This window comes from Rattus norvegicus, chromosome X (assembly GCF_036323735.1).
Source record: "Rattus norvegicus strain BN/NHsdMcwi chromosome X, GRCr8, whole genome shotgun sequence".
Classification (NCBI taxonomy): Eukaryota; Metazoa; Chordata; class Mammalia; order Rodentia; family Muridae; genus Rattus; species Rattus norvegicus.
This window is the reverse complement of record NC_086039.1, coordinates 84467829-84477223: the sequence shown is the minus strand read 5'-3', so window position 1 is coordinate 84477223 and position 9395 is coordinate 84467829. Positions and strand designations below refer to the sequence as shown.

The following is a 9395-nucleotide window of genomic DNA, read 5'->3' as shown; positions in this document are numbered from 1 at the left end:
CTATACTGAGATATAGTCAGTATTTTTATTTGTTTGTTTACTTGAGTGAATTGTCAAATACCAAATGAGCAGGTAATAAATATTTGTGGTTGTGGTCATTAGCATATTTCGTTTTTTTAAGAAAAAATATTTTTAATGTACAAAAAAAGACATTTACAAGTTGACCGTGTCATCTCAATTTATAGCATGTAGAAAAAGCTAAAAATGTTTGGCAATATAAATTTGGCTGGATGATTCATCCACAGTATATTCAGGCATGACTATGTCAACACAAAATAGATACAGATAGAGAAAGGGGAGCTGGGGTCTATGCCAGGCATTGAGCCCACACCATGAGAGCCAGAGACCCATGGGCATGGCCTAGAGCTGTTGTTTAGAATTCGTCCTGTCTCTGGATTGTAAACAGAGAAGTTTGCTGCCCAGGGGACACAGGGGTTCCAGACTCTGTTAAGAAGTTCCTCACTGCAGTCAAGGTCACGGCCAGAAGGAAGCTCTGAGTGGTGAGGTTTGGTTTGGCAAAGTTTCTATTAACTCAGAGGGACAGGTCTGGGATGTGGACATGTGTGTGGGAAGAGTCATGGGTTCACCTTGCAGGGCACTTGGACTGATTCTTTTTGGAGTCAGTTCTGTATGCCATTTCTAATCTGGGGCCAGGCCATACTGAACAAGCAAATTCAGTCCAGAGTTCCTCAAAGTCAAAGAATCAATCCCTTCACCCTCCCTCACAAACACTGTGCATGTCATCACAGGTCGGTGCCAAAAAACCTGGAGAGGAGGGGAGAGGCCAGGGGACCAGAAAGTACAGAGGCTGCATGTGGTGGTTCAGTACTGACTGCTGGCCACCAGCACTGTGTGGAGGAGCCCTAGAATCTCCCACGGGAGAGTGGTCAGATAGTGCGCTGGAGAAACAGAAGCGGGTAAACACATGACCTCCTTTGCCTGGGGAAGGCCTCTTTCACCATGAGGCCCTGTCCATTCCTAGTCTACAGAAACCCCAGGTATGTAGACACAAGTCCTCTTCCTGGGGGAGGGCTTCACTGTATACTTCAGAACACTGTAAACAGGCTAGGAGAGCCCCCCACCCCCATAGTAAAATATGTGTTTTACTCATTCTTCTCCACTCAGGAAATCGGCTGGTCCTACCCTGCCTAAGGAGTGGAGATGCTAGCAGTAACTGAGGAGACTCCAGGATATCCCAGGGGTTGTACCTTCCTCCTCTGTGGTGAGCAACCTTGGCGAACTTCATGGACGAATCCAGGAGAAGCAGTGATCCCTTTTCCTCGCAGGTGGTAGAATGGCAAACCTATCTTCTCAGAAGAGCGAATACCCAATATGGTCTCAGATTCAAACCCAAAGTGGCTCCCCTCCCTTCTTTGGGCATGTACTTAGAAAGCCGTTGGCCAAAATACTCTCTCATTAGCTGAATAATAGAGGCGAAGAAGCCAGAACCTAATAATCTCATAGACATCAAAGACTGGCAAGCTTCATGTAAACGAGTTTCTTTCTGAATATGACTTTTTCAGTGTCCCGAAAAATAGGCCGAACAACGGAGAGGATGCCCCTAAATCTTTTCTTAAAATATGTGCAAGTCTGAACCCGCTACTTCCCAACTCTCTCAGACCTAATTAACACATTTGGACAAGGAGACTAAATTAGACCCTTGTATTCCAAGAAGTTAACTTTGCTCAGTTCTGCTGTGCCAGGAGCCAGGAGCCTCTAGGTCATCATATTTAAAAACTTGTTCTCTTCAGCCAAGCTGGTGAGCATGGAACTCATGTCACCAACAGCCATGTTGCTGATGCCCGCGGGGATGGAGGGCAGTGTCCGGGAATTCCGGGGTGTGGTGAGGTGTGAGGAATTCTGGGAGAGATTGTGGAGAAGGCTTGGGCTCAGTGCACCAGAGAACAAGCCTGAGTGATTGCCATCGTCCATGATGGCATCAAAGTCAATCTGGGGGGGGGGGGCGCAGGAGCAGGAGTCCATGGTGCTGGACACCTGGCTGACTCCTGGTGAAGGCAGAGGCTCAGGCTGGATATTGTCTGAGCAACCTTGTGGTTGTGGCAGCTGGGACTGCATGGCTGGGCAGCCTCCATTCTGTTCACACATGTGGATCTGGCCATAGTAGTAGAGCATGTTCTGGTCCTGTGACCGCACTGTGTCCTGAGATGGCTGAGGAGTTAGGGATACCATGGTCCCTGCTGTTCCCTTGGGCATAGCTTCTGCTGTCTCTTGGTTGGCTTATGTGACCACGGCTTGGCCAGCGGTCCTGGCATACAACTGCTGTTGCCCAGAACGTACTCCTCGGTGACGGCTAGCTGTGTTGGGCTCCAGAGGTGGCCGAGGCTGCATGAGACCAAAGCCCGTGTTCTGCTGGGACTCCATGAAGCTAGGCTGATAGGATGACGGAAGGCCAGAGCACTGTTGGTAGCGGTCCTGCTGGGGATAGCCCAGGACTGAGTGAGGTTGAGACACCGCAGCCAGGGATGAATTTAAGTTCCCGCTGATGGCCACTTATGATGGTGGCATTGGGGACAACTTCCATTTGCTGAGGGAGTCCCAGGTGGCTGGGCTTGGCTGCCATATTGCTGCAGGAGGGGGCAAACTGGTTCAGAGATCCACTGACAACGTTTGGACTCAGCTGGTGGTGGGTTTGGCTGTAGTTGGCCTGAGGGCTCATGGCTGCAGTCACACCCAGGCACTGACTGCCTGTAGCTGGCAGTCGAGGCTGTTGCATGTAGCTCCCTCTTGATGAAGAGGGGGCCCCTCGAAGCTGTAGGTGTGGTTGGGTGCTGTCTAGACCTCCAGAGCCGCTCTGCAGGGCTTGTGGGCTATAGCCTGGATAGTGGGCAAAGGCTGGCTTCTGCTGAACCAGGTTGCTGTGAGGAAAAAGGGGTGGCTTCACCTGGGTGGGTAGGGCATCCACGGTGCCAGAACTCACCTCGTTCCACTGCACAGGCATGTTGCTCTTGTTGAGGCTGGAGGAGGGGCTGTAGCTCAGCTGGCAGCCTCCCAGCCCAGGAGCAGAAGGGCTCATGTTGGAGTCAGCAGCCGCTAGCCTGCAGTGGCCTTGTAGCCTGGGACTGGGCAGTTTAGAATTCTCGGGGAAGCCAGTACCTTCTGCGGGATATACATGCCGCATGCTGTCATCCATGGCACCACCGGTGTGAGCCTTAATGTACTGTACCACATCATCTGGCAGTACGAGGTCATCCTCCACCAGCCCCAGGTCAGACTCTAGCCCTGCACCGTCTACCCCAGCAGCCATGGCTTCCATCACCACGTTCTCATTGATGCTAGGAGGTCACGGAGAGTAGGCATGGTGGGTCAGGTTGCCATCTACGCTGGAGTGGCTCTGTAAATGCAGGCCACCATTAGCATATTTCTTAAAGAAATACAAAGTTGATGAATATGCTATGGGAAATTACATCTAGGTTAAATTATGTAAATAAGCAGACTCAGGCAAAGTGCAAAAGATTGTGGTCAGTTTATTTCCCAGATTATGTGGTTTTACACTCTGTCATTACTGTAACATGTGGCTTCTTACCTATGACAATGATAACTTTAAAATATTAATGAAAAATTTCATAAGTGAAGACTGGAGAGATGGCTCAGCAGTTAAAAATTGTACTGATCCTGCAGAGGACCAGAGTTTAGATTTTAGCATCCACATCAAGCAGTTTATAATCACCTATAACCAGCTCTGGGGATCTGATGCCCTCTACTAATCTCAAATTCTACCTGCTCTCACCTGCACATATCCACACATACATAATTAAAATTCTAACATTAAAAATTTAATGAACAGCCAAGTGTGTGAATGGCATCCCTTCAATCCCAGCATTTGGAAGGCAGAAACAGATGGATCTCTGAGTTTGAGGCCAGTATGGTCTAAGACTACAAAGAGAAACCCTGTCTTGAAAATCCAAACCAAGTCAAGAGTTGGTAATTTCCCTTGACCTCAAGGTATACTACAAAGCAATAGTGATTAAAAATTACATGGTATCGGTACTGAGACAGGTCAACAAAGGGAATAGAATTGAAGACCCAGAAATATATTCCCATACCCCTGTTCATCTGACAAAGAAGCCAAAATCATACAGTGGAACAAAGAAAGCATGTTCAACAGAGAATGCTGGTTTACCTAGTGTTCTGCGTGTATAAAATGCAAATTAATCCAATTTTATCTCCTGTACAAGGCACAAGTCAAGTGCATTAAGAACTTCCACGTAAAATCACATAACACTGAATCTAATAGAAGGGGAAAGGGGAACTAGCTTCAAGCACATTGGCTTAGGGGGAAATTTCCTGCACAGAACACCAACAGCTCGACTCTAAGATCTACAATTGACAAATGAGAACTCATAAAACTGAAAACTTCTGTAAGGCAAAAGACACTGTCAATAGGGCAAAACAGCCACCTACAGATTGGGAAGAGATCTTCACCAACACTTCATCCAATAGAGGGCTAATATCCAAAATATAGAAAAAAACTCAAGAAGTTAGACTGCACGAAACCAAATGGCCCAACTAAAAAATGGGGTACAGAGCTAAACAGAGGATTCTCAACTGAGGAATCTATGTTGAACATCCTTAATCATCAGGGAAAGGCAAATCAAAACAACCCTGAGATTCCACCTTATACCAATCATAATGACTAAGATCAAAAACTCAGTTAACAGCAGATGCAGGTGCGGGTGTGGAGAAAGAGGAACACTCCTCCACTGCTGGTGTTTTTGCAAGGAGGTAATATCACTTTGAAAATAATTTGGAAGTTCTTCAGAAATTAGAAATAGCTCTACCAGAAGACCCATCTATACCACTACTTGGCATGTACCCAAAAAAGACTCCATCAAATCACAAGGACATATCCTCCACTATGTTCACAGAATTCTTATTTGTGATAGCCAGAAGGTGGAAACAACCCAATTATTCCTCAACTGAAGAATGGATACAGAAAATATGGTACATTTAAACAATGGAATACCATTCAGCTGTTAAAAACTAGAACTTCATGAATTTTGAAGGCAAATCGATGGAACTAGAAAATATCATCCTGAGTGAGGTAACTCAGACTCCAAAGGACATACATGGCATATACTCTCTGATAAATGGATATTATTCAAAAAGCACAGAATACCCATGATACAATTCACAGACCATATGAAGCTCAACAGAAAGGCCAAAGTGTGGATGTTTCAATCCCACGTATAAGGAGGAACAAAATAATCACAGGAGGTAAAGTGAGGGAAGTGCCTGGGTGGGAGACAGGAAGGGGAGGGAAAACGGTAGGCAGGATGAGGTAAGGGGGGAGACAAAAGAGAAACCCAAAAGGCCAGGAGGATAAATAAAAATATCCATCACTGTGAGGTGATGAGAGGCATCACTAGAAAGTCCCAGATACCAGGAATGTCAGAGGCTCCCAGGACCCAGTGGAGATGACCTTAGCTGAGATGCCCACTAGCAGTGAGATAGTATCTGAAGAGACCACCTCCAGTAGAAATAAATGGTCCCCAGTTAAGGAATGGGGCTACCCTCCCATCTAAAAACAATTAACCCAGAATTATTCCTGTATAAAGGAAATATGGGGACAAACAATGGAACAGAAAATGAAGGAAAGGCCATCCAGAGATTGCCCCACCTTGGGATCCATCCCATGTGCAGACACCAACCGGGCACACTACTGTTGATACCAAGATGTGCTTGTAGACTGGAGCCAGGTATGGCTGTCTTCTGAGATGCGATGCCAAATCCTGAGCAATACTGATGCAGATACTTATAGCCAACTATTAAAATGAACCTGGGGACTCCAATGGCAGAGATAGAGGAAAGACTGAAGGTGCTGAAAGGGATTCTAATCCCTTAGAAAGAACAATGGTATCAACTAGCAGGACTGCTCACAGCAACCAGGGATTAAGCCATCAACCAAAGTGCATACATGGGCTGGTTTGTGGCCTCCGCTACATAGGTAGCAGAGAACTGCCTTATTTGGCCACAGTGTGAGGGGATGTGCTTGTTCCTTTGGACTCTTGATGTCAGAGAAGGAGGATGCTAGAGGGGTGAGTTGGTAGTGAATGAGTGGGTGGAGGATCACGTTCTTACATGTGAAGGAGAGGGGATATGGGGTTGGGAATTTCTTGAGGAGGGACTAGGAAGGGGGGGACAACATTTGAACTTTTAATAAACAAAATAATTAACACAAAACTAAAAAAAATTAAACCAAGTATGCCTTAGTTTTAAAGCATTCACTTTTCTGAGTATCTAAATGAAAATTTTTACTTTTACAAAATGCTTATATGAATAATTTGTCTACTGTATATACAATATAACCACTGTCTATACTTTATTACTTAAATCCAATTCAATTCTCAAATTGACTTCTGTAGTACCACCACACTTGCTGTGGTGGTTTGAATAGGTATGCACCCACCCCACCCCACCCCACCCCTGCCAGTATATTCATGTGTTGAATGCTTGTGTAATTGTCTCAGAGGCTTACTTTCTTTGTCAGCTAACATAGGCCTAGTCATCCATACAATCTTATCTAGGCCTAGGAATGTTTTCTACCTCTAAGACATACTTGCTTAATAAGATCACCACTTCCTAGTTCTTTCTGATCTCTGGCTGATTGGTTCAACTCAGCTGTTCTGGCCCAAACTCCTTTCTAATCTGACTGATTTAATTTGGCTTCCTTCTCGTCCTCTCCTATATTGCTCTGCTTGGCCTCATACTAACTTTAGCAATCTCTTCTAATCTTCTGGCTCCTTCTCATTCTCCTGTCTTCTGTCTTCACCTCATGTCTCCTGTCTTCACCTAGGTCTAACTTGTTCTTTCTTCAACCTGTTTCTGTAAAACTCTTGCAGCAAAACTGCCACCTTCCTTTTTCTCTGTGCTTCTCTCTTATGTAGCTCCCTGTCTGCCTGTATGCTGCAATGACAATATTCAAGTAAATTTCTGAAACTGTAAGCCAGCCCTAATTAAATGGTTTTCTTTTTAATTCTCACCTTGGACAGGGTGTCTCTTCACATCAATAAAACCCAAACTAAGTCACTTATATTCAGGAAACTTTTATTTTTACCGTACAACATTTCTAACTCACAAACATAAGCTATTATTGCTCACATTATGTGAAGGGGTGAAGATTTTCCAATAAAGAAAACAAAATAGTGCTTTGATTTCTACTATCTATGATGATAACTAATCTATTGCTGCAAATCCAAAAAAGTAAATATTAATTGGTGCATTTGTCTGTTGCAATGTAAATGTCAAAGATTATTGGTACGATGTGTTAATATGTAATAATTAGGCTTATAAAATAACTATACAGGAAAGTTTGAAGTGTGTAAAATTTATTATAATCTGTGATTTTACTGGGGTTCTTAGATCATATCATGCTCAGATAAAGGGAGAGGGGTCATAGTATAACGCAATTTACTTTAAGAAGGCTTCAGGTTGAAGCATTACATTATTTTCATTATCTTTATCTAAATTAATTAACTAAAATCATACAGTAGTAGTCAATTACATATTTGAACCCACTAATTAATACTACACACACACACACACACACACACACACACACACACACACACACACACACACATTAACAGTTTATACAGTTGTTAAGCGTCAGAGAATGGATATGCCTACACACTAGAACTTCTGCTTAAACTCACCAATGCTCCTGTGTTACATCTTCATTATTCATTTTTTAAATGTTGAACTTTTCAAAATTTATCGTTTGCTATTTCAAACATGTACATAGTGTAGGATTAATGGTGGGGACTATGTCCACTCTGCCACAGGTCTCTGGCCGCTTGGGGAGGCAGACTGTGGAAAGTTGACCATGCTTATCCCACACCCCGTGTCAGGCCACAGGGCAGCCATGGGATACTGCTCCAGGGGCTGGGAAGCGCAGACTGAGAGCATGAAACAGCTGTAGCTGACTTGGATGTCCCTGGGCCTGCAAGGAGGCTGGGGCCATCTAGTTCTCAGGCTATTGGGCATCCAGGAATCCTCCAGGGATAAACCGTGGCTTGACTGTGGTAGGCTTGAGCTAGTTTGCTGGATGCTTCTGCTGGGAGCCAAGGAAAGCCTTCTTCGGGAAATTTCCTGGCAGCTCTGTAGGCAATAGCCTTCTCTGGGGATCCCAATGAAAAAAGACATTAGGTGATTTTAAGGCGTTTATTGCCATGACAGAAAGTGGATGAGTAAAACTATACCCCACTTCTCAGAGTGGGCCCGAGATTAAATATCTTTTGCGAGAGGAGTGTCTGAGAAGGGAAATTCATTGGCTAAGCCCCAGACCTTTAGGTCCCTCTTTATAATGGAGATCTGTCTTGATCCAACATGACCTGTGGTCACATCTTCTACCTGTGGAGGGGCTTGGGGAGTTGCCCTTTATATGACTGATGGTCACAAATCTATGGAGGACTGCAGGCTAGGACTGGTTTTCTGAGTGTTAATAGAAACACCTACAGTCCCTGCAGGGTCTCCAGGGTTCAAGCCTCCTCAACCAGGAACCAGGGTGCCTTTTACTGTCCCACAACATAGTACATTTTGGGCTTTAATTTTCACCCACCCATACCAACCTTCCAATATTTATTTTTTCTCCCAAAAGTCCTCTTCACATTACCCAGTCTCTTAATTTTTATTTTGTGAACCATTGAATTTAATTGGGGTCAATTTTATAGTCATAGGTGTGGATCTACCCACTGTTATGTGGTGAAACTCATCGGGGCCTCATCACTGAGGAAAATTAATAATATTCTATTATTACATAATCTATTACTTCCCTGAGAGAGGCTTGGCCCCTTACATCCCTAGGTTGTCCATGTTGAGAGTCCCAAACTCAGGTAGTCCCAATATAGGCAATCTCATATTGTGATTTCAAGAATTAAATGACTATTTTTCTATATTATTCAGATAAGTGAAAAGAAGCAAAGATAGTCTTGCTTAGCCACAGTAATTCTAATCATCTAATATCTTATTTTGGTGAAACATCATTACTAACAGTAGAATTTTCAGAAAGTTCCCAAATACAATATGGAAGTTGGACCTATTTGTTTCAAATTGATAGGAATAGAAAAACAAGTCAGGATGTTTAATATATGTCAGTAATTCAAACTAAGGTTCACAAAAATTTACTTTTTCTTTAAATTTTTATTGTGAAAATTTTCAAACACAAAATAAAGAAAATTATATACTGAAGAACACATTATCTTACGGTCTATTAAGAAACAGCTAGCTTTATCTAACTTTCACACCATTATACAGGTTTATTTTTCAACCATTCCTAGACATCATATTTTATCTGCAAAATACTTGAGTATACAATACTAAAAGGTAAACATTCCTGTTTATTACTATAATCATAGTATTAGGGGATAAAAAATTAA

The 9395-nt window shown here is 43.5% G+C and overlaps 1 pseudogene; it reads right to left on the bottom strand.

Moving 5' to 3' along the window:
- Window positions 1–1716: 1716 nt before the first annotated feature.
- Gli2-ps1 (GLI family zinc finger 2, pseudogene 1) lies at window positions 1717–7981 on the bottom strand (annotated as a pseudogene).
- Window positions 7982–9395: the final 1414 nt, after the last annotated feature.